The sequence below is a fragment of the Cyanistes caeruleus genome, chromosome 1, assembly GCF_971803275.1.
Source record: "Cyanistes caeruleus chromosome 1, bCyaCae1.hap1.1, whole genome shotgun sequence".
Taxonomy (NCBI): Eukaryota; Metazoa; Chordata; class Aves; order Passeriformes; family Paridae; genus Cyanistes; species Cyanistes caeruleus.
The window spans coordinates 90,190,741-90,212,434 of NC_141701.1; the positions used below are offsets into that span (position 1 = coordinate 90,190,741).

The 21,694-nt window shown below is 41.7% G+C and overlaps 1 protein-coding gene across 13 annotated transcripts in view; it reads left to right on the plus strand.

Moving 5' to 3' along the window:
• The window catches only part of ATXN1 (ataxin 1), a 474,819-nt gene that overhangs the window by 384,521 nt on the left and 68,604 nt on the right, over window positions 1–21,694 (plus strand). For all 13 annotated transcript variants that reach the window (XM_086841849.1, XM_086841778.1, XM_086841808.1 and 10 more), the window contains one exon: window positions 6,025–6,148. The gene's annotated coding sequence lies outside the window, so the exon portion shown is untranslated. The remainder of the gene's footprint in view (window positions 1–6,024; window positions 6,149–21,694) is intronic.

A 21,694-nucleotide genomic window follows, 5' to 3' on the forward strand; every position in this document is an offset into this window, starting at 1 on the left:
TCTCTGGCTACTTAAAATACTGCAATTAAACAGAATCTCAGCCATTGCTTTTTGTGCTGCTGCTGTTTGCAACTCACATCATTTGGATTCCCCCTTCAACACCATCTTTGCACGAGAGCTGTGGCCATCATTTGAGAGGTGTCAGTATGTGTTATGAAGGCCCTTGAGATTCCTCTCATCTGTAGCAAGTTAATAGGGTGCTGCAGTTCTTCAAATATGCAGGAGGCTCATTGTCTCCACTCAGGGCTGAGCTGCATTTTTTGCATAATAGCTTCCATAAAAGAAAAAGAGAAATATTTGTGTCACGTAACAGAAGCATCCAGAGTGGTTATTTTTATTGCTTATATCTGTTCAACATTACTGGCTCTCAGCCTGAATTATTATGAACCATTTGCATTCTTTTCTCAATCTCTTCCGCTCAGAAGATCTGTAGGAATGAGTGTGTTACAAACACGCAGGCAATAGAGATGTTTTTACTTTAAACCTCTGTATGAGAATGAAGAAAGTTGGCATCCTAAGAGAAATGTAGATCTGTGTTGAAATTTTCCCCCCCACCTACCAGTATTCCTGCTTTGATAACCATGAAAAAGTGGCAAATAGGGAGTGCTGATGTGAATAAGGTGATGGATTCTTATCAAGAAGTATGTCATTGACATCTGATAGGAAATATTTGTGAGGTATTTTTCTTCGTATGGGTCTGCACTGTTGCTGCTTAGACAAAACAACCTGAACGAGCTCCTCTTAGTTTTCACCTGTTGGCATTGTGTGTTACACTCACAGCCCACCTCCTGACCTGCTATTTTAGTACTTTATGTTGCACTCCATTTCTGGAGGAAAATCACATGGAACTTCAAAACTAAGCCCACTAAGAGAAGCACAAGCCTAAGCACAGTCTAACCTGAAGTCTTTTGGGAAAAACTGGGTATTAATGAAGTACAAATAAGGAGTATGATTGTGATTGCAGTTATTTGTGTAAAAGTGATGTCTCTGAGGTCCTAGTTAGACTAATGTTTGTACTGTTATTAGGCATCATGTAAATCCAGAGTGTGAGTTTGAGCTGTTCTGCATTTTTTCCTAAGTACAACTGCAGTGATGAACCTTCATCTGTTTTCCAGTCACTTGTTCAAAGGTGTTGAGATTAGGGAATAGGTTACAAGAGCAGTGGAGATGGCTCTGGGAGCAAAGTTGCTTCTATGGTTTCCAGAAGAGGTTTGGAAGGGCAGATGAGTCCAGTGAGTACAGCTGAAAACTCTGTCTGTTTGCACAGGCTGATGCTAAAGTAAGTGTTGGATTACCTGAGCCTTAAGTCGTGAAAAATACCTGCTGTGGGTGAAGCAATGATGAATAATGGTCTTTAGATTAAGTCTCGGGACAGCAATTTCTAGATGACTCACAGCTAACATTAGCTGTGCAGAGTCAGTGGCCATCTGCAGTAGTGGCTCCTGCACTGGAGGGTGAGCTGCAGCCTTGCCCTTTCAGCCCCACGTGCTGCTCCCATCTCTGTACTGCTTGCAGATAGATGTTCCCGTCCTGCATTTTCCCTCTGAGTAGGCACTCATGTTAGACATGCTTTTCACATAGGAAATGGGACATGGGCTGGGATGTCCCATGTTCACAGAGATGGGGAAGGCAACATTGATGTTCTTCCTTCTGCTACAAATCGTGGGGAAGAATGGATTGCTTCCTTGTTTGAGCCCCGTGATCTGCATGCTGTTTTTCTGGTTTAGGACTTGCAGGATATATGCAAAGTGCTAACAACTTGGTTTACTCTTCCCATGCACCCAGATACTTATTCACCCTGCACAAAGTGGCTGTAACACCTTGTGTCGACCACATGCAAAACCATGGGAAATGTTTGTTTGCATTACAAAGCTGTGGAGGATCAAGCTTCAGATGAGGAATGGATGCTAAACAGAAATCAGAGTGATGCCTGCCTGTTTTATGCAAACAAAACCTCTTTTGTCCTAAGGTGATACTGCTTCACCAAAACATTAAAGTAGGCATAACTGGAATTTAAGTATTTTTTACACTAGCAGAGCATCAGCAGCAGCCTTTGCTAGACAAAATGTCAGAAGATTTTCAGATGGGCAAAGTTTGGTATGGCTGGTGTAGAGAGGCTTTTATTAACTTGAAATCTAAAAGATAGTACATTCTTGGTTGGTTTGTGGGTTTGGGGTTTTTTCTTCTTTTTTTTTTTTTTATTTTTAATTTCCATTAGAATCTTTTATCATTGTGTAAAGTCAGCTAAACCTGTTGAAAATAATTTAGAAGTTTTTTCCTGACATAATAGATGATACACACATTAGGTAATTGAAATCATGCACACTCCAAGAAGATAAAACCTCACCCTACCCATTTGTGGTGAGACAGGATTGAACCTGTCTAAAACTATTTCATGTAGAGGGAGAATAAAGCAGGAAATGAATTATGGTTTTATTTGAGTTGAAGGATTAGTTGAGGGATAATAGTGAACAACGAAACAACTTGGGCACAAGGCTGCCGTCTCTTAAACAGTTTTATTAGCTTATGCTGATTTGTGAATTAGGGAAACCAAATTATGTCATGCAAGAGAGCAAAGGATGACAATTAAAAACCTGCAGGAAAGGACTAGTAAAATGGTAATCTCTCACTGCCTGATCTTCAAAGCAAGATGGGAGAGCATGACCTTTTCTTGGAATAAATACAGGATATTGCACGTAGCCAACTTCTGGTTTTCAGGTTTTGCCAATTTGCAGTTGCTTGCTTGTACTACAGTCCTTATTTGCTGATTGCCCTGGGGTCCAATTTTAGTCTCAAAATACTCCCGAGAAGTACTTCCATGTTCTTTGATTTGAGATCTGTTCATGTCTCAATTACACTTCTAATCTGTCAGCACAATGTTCTTTTTAGCTCTCAAAGACAGGGCAGTGCTGTGATATTTGAGAAACCATAATGCTGTGAGACCATGCAAAACAGCTTCCTTGGTAACGCTTCCCATTTATAGCGGAGATGTGATCGGTAACCGTGTATGTGATAATGATTTGTTGATCACGTTGGAACTTCAGTCACAAAGTCTGGTTAAGACCTAACTGAACTGTGAACCAGCTTTCTCTGCTGGTCCCTCCAAGTTATGACTGTTGTACGTGTTCCATGAAGAGCATGTCATCAGAGCCCATGAGAACTGCATAACAAAAAGATTGTCCTAATTAGGGACTGAGTGCTCAGCTCTTCAGGTGAGGGTTGTGCTTCAAGAGGCAGCATCTCTCCATGTATCCTGAATTTTGTGCTGTGCTATCTTTAAATCTGAAGCATAAAAGTACCTGGGAACATTTGCAGGCAGACATGCCTTGGCCCTCACTGAGTGAAGTGCCTATGGGTAAGGTCAAGTGAGCAAGTTGTAGCAGATTAAACTAGCTTGTGAATTTATCATCTGCTCTGTAATAACTGGCTGTGTGCATGGTACAAAGGCACCCAGCGGTGAATACAAGGTCTCTTGCCCCTTTTTTTGCCTGAGGTGTAAGCTACCTTGCTTTATGTCATCTTTCCCATGAAATGTGAGTGTGTGGAGAAGGTATCTACCACCACTGCACAGGTGCTGCTTGTGGCCTGTTCTGTGTCCCTTGCTCTAGAGTCTGCAAGACACATTCCAGGCTGACAGCAAGATCACTGCATAGCTAGCAGGCAGCCTTGCTCTTGATTCAGTGATCAAAGCCCTGGTTTGGGCAGTTGGAGCCTCGCTAACTTGAACAGAATCAAAACCCTAATCCCACTTGTTGAAGTTAGTGGAAGGAGTTAGTCACTGAGTGTGGTGGGTGTCAGCCCGAGGTTATGCACAGCTGACTCTCCAGGGAGGCTCACAGGAGTCTATCCAAGCAGGAGTTTGCAAGCAGTAAACTTCCCTGCTCTTACTAAAAATAATTGGAAACCATCTATTTTTGTTGGAAATGTTAAATATTTTCTCATAGTCATTTGGACTCCATTTAAAGGTTCCCCTGAATGCTGAATGACAAGAGATGAGAAATAAAAATTTCAACTTTTAGGGTTGCCAAATTATTGGGGGGGAAAAAAAAACCATAAGTAATTTGCAAATGCTGAAATCTTTCATTTTAACACTTAGAAGCAAAATGGTTTGAGTATTTTGAGCTGCGACAGTTTTTTTAATTGTGAGATTCTTCTAAAGAAAAAAAATAAATGGCTTGAAAATAAATTGGTTTGGTTTTAAGCAAGGTTTCAAGGGCTTTTTTTAAAATAGGTCTGAGTTATTTTTCTCTCTTTGGTCTGCTTTCTAAAGTTAAAAATCTTGTGAGACCATGCCTGATGGTGTGTTTCTCTGTCAGATAAGCAGCAGAGTCCCAGTTCAGTAGAGGAGAGAAGCTGTTGACCAAAGTCTTGGAAGTGGAGCCAGGGCCTGGGTATCAGGGTAGTGGTGACTCTATCACACAGGAGTTGTAGCTCCTGAGAAACCACCGTGTCTTAAAAGGGGAAGATTTTTGAAACAGGTATCTTGCATTGTTACTTTCCATCAGGGAGACAACGAAGACACATGTGCCTTGAGAGTAGTGGTCATTGTTGTCATCATTGCCAGGTGCCTGCCTGAGTCCCAGCCAGCTGGATACAGATTTACAGACACTGCTCCATCAGGGTTTAGCCTTAGCCAGTAAATCCAGGAGTAGTCTTACACCAAAACTGGATCAGCTGGGCAGATACTGCTTTGAAAGGTTTTGTTGTTGTTTTGTGTGTTCAACTAAAACAGTCATAGGTGTAAACTTCTTTTGAATAGCAACTTTTTTTTTATCCTTGCACTGTCTTCTCTCTGCTCTTCACCCACGAACTGCACTTGTCCATCTGTCTGACTTGTTTCCCACCTTCAGTAGTGTGAGATTCATCTGCATTCATATGTAGCCATCTAATCTGAGCTCAGTGTCTAGACTCACTTTATGGAGAGAACCAGACCTTTCTAGAGAGTGAATCATTCTGTCCTAAACCAGATGCTTGATAGGTCACATGAATCATTTTCTAGATTGCCTTGTTTCCTCCAACAAGTGAAGAGAGTTTGCACTGTCTAAGGTGTAGAGTTTTGTCCTCCACTTGTTTTTGGTTTGAGGACGTGGATTCCACCCTAAGGCTGGTAGGACGGGATCCATGTGCGCAAATCCTCAAGTGACCTCATCAATCCTCATGTGAAATGTTGAGAAGCCTTACATTAAGGAGGTAGGAAATGTTGGTGGCACAAAGTGAAACTAAGAATTTAAAAAGCACAAGTAGATCATGGGAACCTGACTCAAGGAAAAAATGTTCGATTTGTGGCCTGTGGAAATACACACTCGATTTTAAGTATTCTCTGTGGGGTCCACATAAAAATGAAACCCAGAAGTTTCTTCGGAGCCCAATAAAAAGGTTGAGGATAGTCTGATACCTTCTGTAATAGGTAAAAAAAAATAAATTAGGAGTTGGTCCGCAATGAAATTTTGTCAAAAAAGCAAATAAAGAACCACACAATATTAAGAATCTTGAATATGAAAAATACTTCCTATTGAGGAACAGCAAGAATCTGTGTGTGTATTTTTGGTTCAGTACTCCTCTGTTACAATATTGCAGATAACCATGAAAATAGATAGGTGTTTGCATTCCCTTAGAGGATTTCATTGAGAGCAAAAATCTTCCCTTTGTGGATCTCTCTGCACATTGTGGACTTTGTTTGCAGATACTTTTCTAAACAACAACTCGAAATAGTTTTTTCTTTCTCTAGATACAGCAACAGAAGTATCCAAGAATTATTTTAATTATCTATCTGTTTCAGCAATTCTGAACCGGGTTTTAATTTTTTGTAATAATATGTACAGGGCAAATGACTGTTCCTATCCTAGATCAGTGTTTGCCATACACTCACTCTGTACTGGAATTTCCATCTTGGGAGCTCATTAAAAAATCATTTGCTTCCAGGAGATGTAGGAGTCAATTGTTCATTTGTTAAACAGCTCTATGGATTTTCCACTTTTTGTTCCTTGCTTTCCTTTCTTACTTGGTTTTGCTTTTGTTTTACAGCTCTACCTTACTTTATTTGAAAGAGGAAAACCAGTGAGGACCTGTGAACAATCCAGCAGCTTCTGAAAAATCTTCATGCTAAAGGATAATCCAGAATTCCCTGAAGAAGAACATAGTGAATGTTGTGAGTTCTAGCAGTGATAACAAGTACTTCCAATCGTGTCTTTTGGGAGGTAGTATCTGCCATGTAGTGTTTGGTCCCTTCCCTGTGCTTCCATTGAGCACCAAAGACTTGAATTTCTCTCCCTCTTACTTTTTATTTTTTCTTTTAATGGGTTTAAGGGAAGACTAGTGTTATCTAAGGAAAGATGGTGGGTTTCTTTTCCTTGGACTACTGCAGTTATTTGTCATACTGCTATTGCTTTTTAGTTAAATATGTGAGCCTGCATTGGAAAGCCATGTGACTGTGTAGCCTAACAAAAAAGAAAAATACTATGGATAACAGTTCATGAATCTACAGGTCACATTTAGGAGTTTTATGCACACTTGTACAATGGTTGAAATTATTTGACTACTTTCAGATTAGAGGAATGCAAATGTAGTTATTTCTGCCTGGTATTCCAAACTCCTGTTGGTCAGTTTGTTATATTAGTTTGAGTATTTCCAATACAAATGCTCCTCTCAGGGATTTGTGTTCATGGGAATTGGAATAGCACACCTTTCTGAAGGAAACGCCGTCACTCAACTGAGACCTTGATTCAGCTGTGGTATTAATTAAAGAAAATGTTCCCATGAGGGATTGTTTTTCTGATGAAGCCCACTGCTTTTCTGGGTTGAAATGGGCAAACATGCAGATCAAATGTAAACATTCTCACAAAAAGAGGAAAACAAGCATTCTCTGCCTGCCAGGTTTTGGAATAATCCTTATTTTTTCCTTAAGAAAGAACCATGGAAATTTCCAAGTTAGGCAAGTTAGTATTTAATTCTTATGCCCAAAGTATGCAGTGGTCCTTCAAGATGTTAGTAGTGATGAAACAAGATGTAGATTCTCCCAGTTTGAGCAAACTATTCTGTGCACTTTCCATTAATGTAGTAAATGTATTTTCTGGCATGCCTTCTAGCTTCCTCAGAGTTGGATGCCCTCCTTTGCTCAGCTTTTCCCTTTGGGTTCAGGTTTTGGGAAGCAGATTAAGACAGAGTTTAAGTGGTGCTGCTTTCCCAAGACCCAGTTGCAAAATAAATATTAGAGAAGTCACTGAAAATTTTTTATCATCTCTTGCCTTTCCCACCCACTTTGATCTAGAGTGAAATAGTTAACAAAGCCAACATTTGGAATTGTTGCTTACTACTTACCATTAAGCTGCCAAGTTAGTAGCTCATTAAGATGAATAAGGGGCCTCTGAGATGTGGATCTTCTCCCTGTCTGTGTATCCAAGCAGATGTGGCCATATCAGCATATTCTCACACTTCAGAAGGTTTCTTTAAAACCACAAGAGCTTACTTTGCATCCTAGAAAAGGAGAGGAATAATAATAATAATAATAATAATAATAATAATAATAATAATAGGGATAGTGATAAACCATCCTAGCATGTAGCGCTGTTGGGATAACAGGAGATGTTCGTTCAAGATGTTCCAATCACCTCCACTGACAGCAACAGCAGCACCACCTCAGGTGAAGAAGAGCATTCCCTGGGTCCTGTAAGGTATGTGGCATGCCAGATCAGCCAGATAAACTGAAAGAGACAGTCATCAGCCATTACAGGGGATGGAATATCTTTTGAAGATGCCTTCACTGTGATCATTACATTCTGCCCTGTCCTAAATGGTTTAAAATCAGCCCACTTAAAAGCACAGTGTGATGTTCTGCTATTGTGCTGCCAAAACCCTGATTACACTCAGAAGGCCTGGGTTTGTGCAGGAAAAACAGCACTCTTCTCACCAGGTATGGATGGGAAAAAGTGTTCTTGAGAATTGCTCTTACCCTGGCATCCAGGACTGGTTCCTTTTGAGGAATCATTTCTAGGTGATGGAGAGCTTTTTAGCAGTTCCTTGAGAGTGTATTTCGTCACCAGGCTTCTGCTTGGAGGACAGTGCTGCAAGAAGGAGGCAGTCAGCTAGGCTCCTCCTCTCCTCTTTCCTTTAACCTCTCAGGGAGACAAGAATACCAGAGGTGAGGAGGTACAGTGCTTCTCCTGAAAGGAAATACTGGCATACAGTGATGTTACTGAAAAATACTGCTCTCTCTTCCCTGTTTGCAGGGTGTTATCATGTTAAGATGTGAGGAAAATTATCAAACCTTTCCCACTGCAAGTGGTAGCTGTTCTCTTTCCCTTCTGCTGCCTCCTTCTGCCACCCAGGCAAATTTCAGAGGAAGGGGGGGTGTGAGGAGGGAGGGGAGCAGTAAATTGGGACCAGTGTCTTGTATCCACCTAGAAACTGCCTGTTTACTAAACAGTACAAATTTCTCGCTTCCCTTTTCCTGCTCTCTTCATTTGGATGCAACACATTTCTGGAATAGCAGTGCTTGTGCAAATCAAGTCCATATTCCACTTCTGGGGAGAGAAAAAGAGATGTCAGGAGGGTTCCTTAAGGAGGAACGTTTATTTTAGTAAGGGTAAAAATGAAGCAAGACAAGACTCCTTTGCTCTTGCCAGAGGGTACCTTGTGTATTCCAGCATACGGTTTTGTAATTTTCTGGTAGGATGTAGGTATCCTGAGGTTTTTTTTTTCCCTTTCTGAAAACATATGCCACAGCTTTTTTGGAGTGCTAGCCACACAAGCACGAACACATTCTAACAGGAGCAATGAATAAACGCTTAATGTTCCTCACTCACAGGCATTTCTTCACATAATTTTTTTTTTTCTGTGCTTAGGCGAAAACCTCTGGCACAGTTTGTGGGAAATGGAAAATAAATCTCTAAATCCAGTATGTGTCAATAACAGAAACGTGTTTAGTTGATCTCATATCTATAACTGTTATTTTGGGCAAACTGCAGATGGTAGGATAGTAAACATCCCCACTTCTAGCCCAGACAGGCTTTCTATGCCCTGCCCTCAGTGGGAACCTGCTGCTGTAAGGGCTGACTCCGCAGAGGGTCTTGGTGGGTCATGGCTGCGCATGATTTAGCCCCTGTTCCATCCCATTTTTGAGCTGCTGCCTGCTTTTTCTGTTCCTTGGCCCTCCTTGCTTCCTTTACCCTGGGTCCTATCTCCTATGTACTCCCCCCCGACTGCCGGCTGTTTTTCCTGGCACGTGGAGCTGCGACGGGTCTGGGAGCGACAGCTCCTGGAGCTGATGTCAGTGCTGCTTCCTGAGCCGCCTGGCCATGCTGGCTGCAGCCCAGGCACACCCTCTCCCCAGAGCATCACCTTCTCAGCCTGCCCATCCTGCTGCTGCAGCAGCCCCTCGGGGAGGAGGCTTGTGCAAGTGATGGAAATTGAAGGTTAGCGAGCCTTTCACGGCGGTTTTCTGTGAGCGGCCATCTCCCACGCCTGGAGCCTCAGCTCAGGGCTTGTGGCGTGGTTGGAAGTGATGCCTGGTTTCTGTTCTGAGCTGTATGCACCTTGGAAGAGCAACGGGAAGCTTTGACACACTCAGACTTAATGATTCTGGATGTCTCTGCTTTTGTGTCACTTTGGTATTATCCATATGCTAAATCACTCCATGGTTTTCTATGGAAATTACCAGGCTGCTGAGAAAAGAGCAGAGCTGCATGTGTCCGTTCTTCCAAACAACAGCCCAGTACATGCCACTCGGTATTTATAGTGAGAGGGAAAAAGGGAAGAATCACTTTAATTTGAGAAATGTCTCTCAGAAACAGCAGTAATTTATTCCTAGGCATTATTCTTCATTAAGAGCTACAGACAGCTGCAGCTTCCCTTTAAATAGAAAGTGCTCTCTGCAGGCATGCTATACATAGGGCTTCAGGTTTCTGCCGTTTCTCTGCCAAAAAATCAGAAGTATTTCTCACCAAATAAATGTTTATTCAGAAAGTCGTATTTCCTGGCTTTTATTTCACGTCACAGGCTTCCGGCAGCCAGGCAAGAACAGCTCAAGGCTGTCGTTGGGGAGAGGAAGCTGAAACAGTTTGAGTCTCTTGTGGGGCTTCAAAAAAGTCTCTGACCATAACTCTGGGCCTTCAGTTTGGCAGTTTACTTTAGCTGTTGTTCAACACTGGATTAAAATGGATGTTGCAGAAGTCCTGCAGGGCAAGTGTGCCTGTGCAGATGCAAAGTGGGTGGTGGTGGGTGTTTCTGTGCATCAGGTCAGCTCACCCCTTCTCCTGGCCTTGAAGCCACAGCCATCCTCAGACTGCATGGGTGCCAAAGTGGCTTTGGTTGCTGGCAGCAGCTGAGCTGTTTTGTTGGTGAGGGATCCCCCGTATGACCAGTGTATGGACACCTAGGGACAGCAGGTAAGAGCTGGGCCGTGCCTGCTCGCACCTGCCACCCAGCAGAGAGGTGGCCAGGGTGGCTTCAAGTCCTGCAGAAGGATGCAGCGATGAAGCTGTAAGCCTCATCAGTGCTCCAGAGGACCAAATACCTTTTTTATTCACATCTGTGTAGCTTCCTTGGATTTACTTTCTCTCCATATTCCTGCTGGCTAGCTCTTCAACTAATGATTTCCTAAGGTGCCTTTTCCCCACTGTCATTCCCAGCCTGAACTGCTGAGCTTCCTCTTTTGTCTCCAGGGCTTATCTGCTGGACCCATACTTTCCATTCAGTGTGCCAGCCCCTTACCACTCCAGTAGATGACTTCGCTGTCGTAGCAACCCCAGCTGGTTGTCTTTTGTCATCTGTGGCTATGGTGTTCCGATCAATATGTGATGTTTTCCTTCTCTGCATCTCCTCCCAGTTCTCCCTGTACTCCTAAGTGTACGGCTTATAGTATGCAATCCATGTATTAAAATAATTTTTAGTTAGGTCATTCATTAGTCTCTTGCTTTCTTGTTGTCCAGTATAGATTCCAGAGAAGTGAGAAGCTGTAATTTTTCCAGGGCTAAAGTCCAAGTCTTTGATAGGCAAGCTTGACGCCTGAGGCCGCTACATGTTGCTACCGGTTGTCAGCTTTGTAAAACTTACCCTGCAGAGCAAAGAAATCTGGGCACAAAGATTGTTCTCTTCTCTACTGTGGCAAGCTGTAGTTTCCCAGTCTGTTCTGCCTCTCCTTCATTGTCTTCCAAGCAAATGGCTGTAAGATTATGACTCCCATGTTTGGACTGAGAACAGCTTTTGCCTGAGCAAACAGATTTCTCTTTGGCAGTCACTTTAACTGCTGCCCCAGCTTTTTGCTGTCAGCTTTGTTTCATGATTTGGCATTAGAGAAGTCCAGGCAGTCCTAGTGCACAGTGCATTGGAGCGAGTAAATGCAGCAAGGCAGGCAGGTGAATAATGCCTTTGTTAATGATCACAATACCAGTGTGGTCCATGAGACCACAAAAAGCATCTCCTGTAGCTCAGCGCTGTAGCTTATGGTTCCTTATCTGTAACTTGGTGGTGCCAGCTGGAGAAATTTCTGATCCTTGCTGGCAACTCTTCTTGGTCCAAGAGACTTCCAGTGAAACCAAGAAGAAGCACTGGGAACCAAGCCCAGCCTTCACAGGTTTATAGCATGAAAGCTGCCCTACTATTTGCAGGTTGTGTCTGGGGTGAAGCTGATCAAAACACAGGTGTCTCACGCCTGTGAGAATTTTCTTTCCGCTTTTCTTATGCTCCTTGTGTTTCACAGCCTCTTTCTTGTGCTGCTGTGATAGTTAGCATCACTGGTGAGCTGGTTTGCTGCGCCCATGATGACCCTAACAATATCTCATAACCTGCCAATGCTTCTCTCAAAGCTGATAATGTTTGTGGCAGCAGCAGCAAGAAGAGAATATAAATTAAGCTCTCCTAGAGAGGAGTTTGTTTCCCATTTTGTTTGGAGCGTGCATTCAAAAGGAAAGGCTGCTGATAGTGGTAGGTTAGTTAAGAGGAATCATGAGCCCTTTGTAGCAGAATATTGTTCTGTACAACTTCTTCATTCATATTTATTTCAGGTTTGTTTGCAGCCTGCTAGGCATGTTGACCCTGGATGTATATTTTTGGAAGTACTATCAGATACTTTTATTCAAACTGGCTGTATTGATGCTATCAGGTTTCCTTCTCAATGAGTTTTATGTTTCTCATTGTTAATCAGCTTTGCTGTTTTCAGCTACAGACACTGATTAATGTTTCAGAGGCACCTGATGGCACAAAGGTCAAGAAGAAGAAGATAAGCAAGTTGACAGGATTGCCTTTAGCTTCTTTTCCTGTTGAGGTGTCAGAACTAGAGACAGACTAAGGAAACTGGAGATACTGTTTTTTATTTATTTCTAATGAGTTTTCCTGGCAGCTCTTTAAATAAAAGAAAAACCCTCCCTACTATGGCAAATAAAGTTTATTGCAGTAGTGCAACTTATTACCAAGTTATTGCACTAGTAATAGAAGAAGTCTGTTTGGGGAGTGAGGGCTGCATTAGATGAGGGGAGGAACATTATTTGTGGTTTTCTGTGCCAGGCAACCTTCAGTCAGAATTGGGGTGGTGATTTATAAATTCCCTTTGTCTCACTTCCAATGTCTGGATTGCAGTGAATCCTGCTAAAAATGTACAAAAGCTGTGTCAGTTGAAAGAAGCTGGGCAAAATGTGGTTCGGCTTCCAGAACAGGGGTACGTTTGTAAACAGAGCCACGGAGATTCCTTGCAACAAAGGTGGCCTTAATGGAGGCAGTGGGCAAATTGTGCTTTAAGCCTTCAGCTCTCAGGAGTTTGTCTCTCTGGCAGATAAAACTTGTCTTCTTGACAGCCTGATTTATCATTTCTGATGCAAATAGCTGACAAAAAGAAACTTCAGGTAACATGAACCTCTTGTGAAGTAAAAGGGAGTCTGACACTCAGGGTGGAGCAACAGGAAGAGCACTGGAGGAGATGACATTTTTCATATTCACTGTTAAAATGTTTTGGGCCCATTTTATGTTGTTTGAAAGGAGTATTTTTGTTTAGTTTTTTGGTGTTTTTTTTTGTAAAGTGTGCTCTGCAAACTACTTTGTTAAAGAATCAGCTTCTTACAGGGAAAAGAGACAAAATAATGTCTCTTTGTCACTCAGTCATGTACTGCTGCCTTTTGAAGTGGGAAGGTCCTCATAACATACTTCTGAGTTAAGACATGTCTGTTAATTCCACAGTGCAAATTACTAGGATCCTTTTTACTTTTACCAGAACTATTAAAACATTTGTATAACTATCTTTATTCAACCTGAGGGATAGCCTGCAGAGCTAACAAGGAGATATAAGTACAAGCATTTCCTTCTTGTTATCATTGACCAGTCAGACCAGTTCAGCTGAAGGGATTTGGCTTAGTAAGCAGTCCTGCTGCTCCTGATGGCATCCGTAAAAAGGGTGAGTGAGCTGTAGAGCTTTATATGTCTTCATTATAGGGTGAAGTCTCTTCTTAAATTAAATGAAGCCGTCAGGCTTCATTAGCTCTGGGTTTTCTTGTTGTTATTATTCTAATGTAATTATCACTTTTCTTCAGTCAGCCTTCTGCTTGCCTACTTCCAAATAAACTCTTTCCATCTGGAGAGTATTTTGAGATGGGGAAGGTACAGTGAAGTAGTGAAACTATTCTCAGCATTGTGTTCTTCCTCTCCTTTTCTAATACCTAGAATGTTATACAAGGAAATAGAAATAAACAAATACACAGCAACCATAAGAGGATCCTGTTCCCTCAAAAACGATCATGCTAAGGAAGTCTGGATTATTTGTCTAAGAACATGCAATGGGAGAAAGCATCATACGTTGATATATAAGATCCCTGCAGTTCTTTGCTTCAAAAAAGCAGCATTAAGAACTGAGGAGTCACCCCATTCTGCTCTCACATGACAAGACACGTTGCTTCGGCAGTAAGTAGTTTTTGGGCATAATGAAATACCTGCTGACTGCAGGGAGTAAGAAAAGCTCAGTCACTATGGGTACATCTATTTGTGCATCCAAGCCCTGTGCAGAGATTCCCAAGCTGACAAGGTGCTTTGCTCAGGCTAATTAGCCCCTCTTCTCTTACATCTTCTCTGCTTATGCTAATTAGACTGAGCAGGGTGCTGCCTGACACGGGTGAGAGTCCAACCAGTGTGTCTGTACAGCCTTGCCATGCAGTGCACCCTTTGGATGCCTGAGCGTGGCCGCCACAAACCCACGAGTCTGTGCCAGCAGCCATGCAGCCAGCACAGGTATTGCCTGCAGTTTTACTGCACCTGCTATCAAGCATCACTCAGGCTTGGGTGGCTTGCTGGGACTGCAGTGGAGGTACTGAGTGGTAGGGAAGATCTTAAGCAGCTCATAGCCTGTAGTCTCGTTGCTCTCTGAAAAACACATCCTGCTGGGTGTCTTTGGTCCAGTTCATTCTGTTGCACGTGAATGACTTTCCTGGTTCTGGAGGTGGTGTTCTGGAGCCCTGAGGGAGTTGGGGACATTGTGTGAGGGGACAGAAGCACCAAGGCAGACAGAAATGGTGAAACTGAGGAATAAAAGTGTGAAGAACTTAGACTTTCTGCTTTTCATCCTGTTTATATGTGCAGGACTGACAGACAAATGGCTGGCATGTTGAGTTAGATTGTGAAATCTTGCTAATTAGCTGTTCTTTTCCCACTCAACCTCTCCCTTCTTCCTTCCCACATGGGGTTCTTGCAGAGTGAAATGAGTGCAAGGATAGGTGACTTCCATAATTTGGTATTTCAACATTCAGTTCCAGCTAAGTTTTCTATCAAACATTTTTTTCACAGAGTAAGCTTACAGAAGACAGGTTTTAGAAGAAACAATAAGAAAAGACCTTGACAATCCAAAATGACAACAAATAAAACTGTTTTCACTCATTATAGTAGAAGTGGCTTTTTACTCCCTGGCTGTTCTTCCTCTGACTGGCACTTCCCTGGGAGATGCAGTTGAGAACAAATGCGTATGTATACACACATACACGCATGCCTATCTATATATACATTGATCTGAGCGAGCCTGGGAATGGAAAAGCAAGTGCAAAAACATATGCTGGGTTTGGCAAGTTGGTCCTTTTAGTTGCACAGTTTCCTGATTTTCTTCATTTAAAAGGTGCGTTAATGTTCTGTGTATGATGTTCTGAAGTGTGATACTTGGATCTCGTCAAAAGATGGATGTTCATGTTTCATCCCATATTGTGAAATAGTAGTCCTCAAAATATCACTTCAAGCCACGAATAAATAGCTGTGCTGTATTATTTTGGGGAGTTGCAGTTTCTAAGACAGTCAGTATGATCTCAACTATTAATTGAGTAGAAAGTGTTTTGAAAAACTAGAAAGAGCTTTGTTGACTGAAATAGCTGGGTCAGAGCTGAAAAGAAGAAGAGTTTGCTGTTATAAAACATAGCAGACATTTTATACATTCTTATCAGGATGCTTCAGTAACGCAGTTGTGTGAAAGACTGATAAGGGAATGTGCAATAGCAGCCCTCATCATTTAAAGTGCCCAAACTTGGCACGTTCTGTGGCAATGTAAAATAGCAATAAATATAAATCTCGTGTTCTGGAATTCCCGGGTCTCCTTATTAGCAGATCAATGTGTAAACACTGGCTCAGTGTGTCTAGTACTAGAGGGATGTGTTTTGTTCCTGCAAACAGATGTGTGCTGGCTCTGTACCCCCCGCCACACGTATAAGACAGAGAAGATTCAGAATGAGCTGTACTCCGCATTTTCTAGAGGAAGTTTGTTTTGTATAAACCACACATGAAATCAGTGTGTACGTAATTTTTCACTGCAAAGCAGGTATTTTACGGGTTTGAAATCATGACTTAGTTACTGGTTTCAGTCGAGCTGCCTAGTAAAAGCTTGCCAGGAGGATCGTAACAGGACAACTCAATCAGAATTCCAGATTTAATGTTGCTCTTTGGTCAGGTTGGGACTGGCAGTTTCTATTTTGCTCACAGATCTGCACCAATTAAGTGCATAAAAATGGTTTGAAAGAGCAGGAAGAGCTTTGTTCACTGAAATGACTGCACTAAAATTGGAAGTGGGGAGCAGCAGGAGAAGGAACACTGGACTTACTAGTGGCAGGGGACGAATCTCAGTGTTTGCACCCCATGGCTCCCATTGTAGACCTGAAGTAGCTCTGTTTTTTCTCTTACAAGCTTGAGCCCTGAGCCTGCTTGTTTACTTGTGCATGCTTTTAAGGCTGTCTGGCGTGTCAGGGCTGGAGCTGCAAAGCAGCAGCGAATGGTGTTTATCCTTGGTCAAAGAGGGAAACCACCATGCCAACACAAACCTGGTTGTCTGATGAGACCAGTGCTAAAGGTAACATGCAAAGCACTGGTGATTGCTTCTCTGGGAAAGCAACTGGAAATAGGATAAATGGTCCTTAATTGAATTATGATTGGCATTTTAAGGTTTATGACTTCAGCTCAGTGAAGGCATTTCTATTAACATATTCCTTCAGGACTTCAAAATGTTGCAAAGAGCACAACAAACTTAGATCGTGGTTGTGCAAAGCTGGCATTATTGGTGTAGCTGAAACTGAAATTGCACTCAGATGAGTTTGGTCTCAGTGCCTGTATTGTGCTGGAAAACCCAAGTGATTTGGTTTAGTATTAAAGCATCTCCTCTTGGTTCTATAGGGGGTTTTTTTTGTACTTTCCATTTCTGTTTTTGGCGAAGATGGTGTGGGGGACGAGGAGTTGCAGATTGATGATTGTTTGTCTGTAAACCGTCTTACTGGAACAGAGACTGTAGGAGGCTTTCTCATGGCTCTTAGTCAGACCACTGCCTTATCTAAACAGTATGTGACCCTCAAAATGCTACATGTGGCTCTAACCCAGCCTACCTGCCTGATCAGAGTGGATATGGACATGTTTGTAGCAGAGTGAGAGGAACATTAATTTGGGAAACTGTTCCCATGTGTTCTTAAGTCCTTCCTTTCTGACAGCATCCTTTCATATGATTTATTTTAATCCAGTTCAAAGGTGGTCCAGAAAGTAAAATTCGATACCTTGATAGAGGAGGTTACAAAACGAGGGCAAGGCTGTGTCCTGACATCACAACATGGTACTTCTTTTGACATAGCATTAATATGCAATAACTTGTACTGGTAGCAATGCAGCAACTCAAAACAAACACTGCAAAAACTTTCATCTCAGGCAGTGGTTGTCACTAGAAATGTGATTGACTGTGAGGACCATCAGTCTTAAGAATAGTCACAGCAGCAGTGTGGGACAGTTTATGGAATACAGTTTGAGGCATTTCCAGCCCACAGATGTCAGACAGGCTGGCAGCAGGTAGGAGAATGATGGCAGAGATCAAGACTTGCTGGGCATAACTTGACTCCGGTTTTAAGGTGGAATAGGGAAGAAATTGTATGCTTGATCTTTACCTAAAAAGATTAAGAAAGGAGGAGATAAAGAGATGGATATGCAATTAGAGAAATAAACCAGCTATTTGTGCTGCACTTTCATATCACTTCCTGCAGTAAAAAGTAAATTCAAGACTTCCTGTCTTTTCTAATTGTTTTTAGATTCATCTTATAATGATGGGAACAATTTTCCCTTGGAAAGAATGAATTCTGATGTGAAGAATTTGAAACCTAGGGGATAAACTAAGGGACACTTTTTAATAAATTAGGAATAATTTGAATTATTCTTGAGCAACTACCAATTACTAAATCTTTTTACATGCAAAGGGAACAAAAGAAAATAGAAGAAATTCAGCTTTGGTAAAGCTTGGTTTAAAAGTGCCATGCATAGCTGGATTTGAAGAGCAGGGAAAACATTATATGTCTTTTAAGACTGGGGCCCCCAACAGTTTGAGAGGATACCTAATCAGAAAACTGGAGTTTCAGATCCTATCTTCTCTCTTCTTCAGTCTTCTTTGGGATTCTGCTTTGGTTCCTAATTTAAGCAATCACACAGTCAGTTTTGTCTTATGTTACCTTTTCATTAAATGCATCTATAATTCAAGTGCACTGAACCTGTTAGAGGCCAGTCTTGCCTTTTGGACAGAGAATTGCATTCCATGGTCTTTATCATATCTTTATAATTTTTTCTCCTCTCTGTCCTGCCTGCAAACGGAATAGCTGGTGTTTAGATACTAATATATTAACTCCTGCAGCTCTTTCCTCCCGTGCAGCCGGTGGTTTGGGATTACTCCACTGGTGAGGCACTGACTTGCACTCAGGAGACACAGTGGCAGAACCAGAAGGAAGAGTTATCTGATAGGTTACTTGGGGCATGTCATGACCAGTCAGTGCTGTGGCCATAAAATGCAGATAATGATACTGATATCACTCCCTGGTTAAACATTATGAAATGTTTTCATGAGTATTTCTGCTCAAGAGGCTGAGTGTTTTTAGTCTGGATTCCAAGGACATGAGGTGTGTGTTGTGGGGATGATGTCTGTTTGATTGTCCATCCCCATTTCCCCCCCCCACCTCCCCATATCACTGCCTTGGATAATTCCCAGCAAATCCTGCAGGAAGAAAAAGTCTCAAAGACAATTAAATTCCTACAGTTATTTTTGTTGTTGCTAAATTAAACAGGGAGGGGAGGTGAGAGGCATGAGCTACTGCTGACATTGAGAGGAAAGAGAGAACCAAGTTTTGCCCTTGGTAGCTTTCTTTGATGGTGGCTGGCAGTGAGTCCCACCTCTGCATCCAGAGGACTGTGGCAGCCCTTGCCCAGGTGGCAGGCCAGCATGGCAGGATGTGGAGCAAGGCTGGGCTGTCAAAGGATACCAGAGCAAAGATGGTGCAGAGATGGATAAATGAAGAGGGATGGCAGAGCACAAATCCTATGCTCTGCTCTTTGGGATGTGTGGTTAGAAGGGCTCTGGCTGAATTTGTCATTTAAAATACTGGAGGTGTATTTGTTTCTAGCTGCTTGAAACATGGCTTTCTCATGTTCCTGGGATATTTTCACTCTTCTGTACAATGCTGGGCTCCTCTGCCACAAGGAGCTCTGAATTGTTCCTGGAACTTTTGGTAAAGTTATTGTGCTCCGTCCCCTTCATGCTGCTCGCATTTAGCTTCTGCACTGAATGCAATATGAAAGCTGCCCTCTTTCCTTTCAACTGTGGGGCGTCTCCCCATGTGCATCAAGTGCAAGAGCCTTCCTGTTCTTCTGAAAAAAAATCTCTCTTTGTCCTCAATATACACGTTTAATGTCTGGCAGGCCCTGTTTTTAGTAACTGCTGAGTTTCTCCCTTGCACAGTGCTGTTTGTGCCTCTAGAGCACTGGCCTGTTTCTGCATGAGCCCTCTCACTTACTTGGCACAGCACTCTGGTTTTGTATTGTTCTGTACATTGGAGGCAGCTACATGGTAGTAGTAAATTCACAGGGATGTAAATTTATTATCTCATGTTTAGTAGCTCAGTGGGGCACATGTTTATTTTGTACGCCTGAGCACTGTTTTTAAATAATACTGTATAATAATACAGTATTATTTAAATAATATAATACAAGGGATAGGTTTAAAGTTGACTAACCAAGAAAACATCCTCAAGGCTGAAAGAATAAGTGTGAAAGATATGCAATAGTTGCAGGCTGGTTTTTTAGCACAGCTTTTGTGTCTGGCAGGCTGACGTACATGGCTGTGGCAGTACGATGTGTCGTTTACGCACCTAGATGAAGCCAGGGGAGTTTAAAGCAATCAGATTAATCTTGTGTCCTGGAAGAACAAGTTTATCCTTTGCAAGAGAGATTTCCAGATTGTTGATTTGATTGTTTTAGTTTTCTTTTTTAAATAAGGAATGTTTGCAGAAGCATCCTTTCACTGGGAAGAAGGGACAGGTAAACAAGTAGCCAACTGACCACAGGTTCTGTAGCTTCTACAAAGGCAATTATAGGAAGACCAAGACTCTTAAGCTACCTTCATTCAGGTCAGTTGTTTTCAACATTGTTAGTTTAGGCAGGTTAAGAGTTCAGTTGATTTGAAATAGAGAAGCTGTGACCATGAAAAAACAAGATTGGAAAAGCATCAGTCATGGAAAAATACTGTAGCCTGAAGTCAGCTTTCAAGTCTCCAAGTCTTTTTATTGACTTGATAGACTTAAGGTTAGGCTTTCAGTAAATAAAGTCAAGATCAGACATGTCTCTGAAATAATTTTCAAGAGTTATTTAAATTCAACATACTTTGCCATTTTAATAAGAATCTCTTGTGTTGAACTTATTATTACTATAGTGACTTTAGGTTTGTAGCCAAAGCCCATTTTGGCTGGACATTTGAGTACATAAATGTAAGAAAAAGACTCTCTAAACTAAAGAACTCATAATGTGCACATGTATGTTTGCATGGAGAATGGTGGTTTCAGACAGTGTGTACCTTGGCTTCCAAATCCACCTATCTTTGCACTCACTTTGGATGATAGTGGTTAGTTGTGGATAGATAGTAGTCATCCAGGAAGGATACTCCTAACTTCTGGCTTAAAATCCCATCTTTGAATCAAAGGGAATTTACAGACTGCAAATAGTGTCTGAATCTGTTTCAGATCTTTGTCTATTACCTTGTCTATTATTATTTTTGCTTTATTTTCATGTACCTTCTGTTTGCATTGAAGTAGGAGGTGCAGAAGACTTATTTGTGTCCTTCATGCCATGTCTTTTTTCCTGACAGGATGGGACAGGTCACTGCAATGCATTTTTAAGGCGTTTGCCTTATTAAGTTCCCAGTGTCCAGACCTCATGGCTTCTTCCACTTCCCTCAAGGACTTACTAATAAGTTTTATAATATTCAGCCTAATTTTCACTTTTTAAAAATTCTCTTAAGTTGCCTTACTTTGCCCAAGAACTATCTTACATAATCCTGTCTAACTCACTTGTGATGTTGGATATAACACTAGGGGTGGAATCAGCAGTAATTGGATACTGGTAATCGACTGTTCCTTCAGTGCATGCTTGGAGATTCTCCTGAGAAGCTGCCCACATGTTATGTCAAACCCAAAAGCAGAGAAAATGTGAAACTCTGAGATGTTTGGGTTTATCTGAAGCAATGTGACTGAGACTTTTTTGTATTGGCTGATTGAAGTGGTGTTGCTGCACTTCAGAATTTCTGAAGGACTCATTTCATCACTCTGCCTTTAATTTCCTTCTACTGCTCTCAGTTCTTTCTTATTTTACTGTCAGTCCTATATGCTCTTGCAACGCTAAGTTTTCATTTCTCCCTTTTTATTTCCACAGTAGATGGTGTAGTCACATCCCACATGGCTCTGCCATCTGGAACAGCTTCCCTGACTCATATTCCTTTCAAGTTTCAACTTCATCCTTGGCCTCTATGTGATAATCTTCCTTCTAATAAAACAATCACATCTTATGCCCAGAGGCTTTCAGTTCTTCTCTGTTCAGACTTCCTCCTCAAGACATGTAGCTCTTGCCTACCCTTTGATACACAACGTATATCGTGATCTGTACCTATTAGACATGAAAGACCTATTTTAGAGACACCTAATACATAATTGTGTCTAATTCTTTTTCAGGACAACACTTCAGGGCACACTTACCTTTTTAACACCCTCTTGTCCTTCTGATTGCAGTTGGCTTGACTGATTGAAAATTACGTACACGTCTAAGTACTGTGAATACGATAAAGCCTCAACTGTGAAATGTGTTTTTGATTTTATTTTTTAAAAAACCAACTAAAGCATATTGCATAGTCTGCAAATAATAAAAGATTCAATAGAGAATATTTCAAATCTGATACTACTTCTCCTTA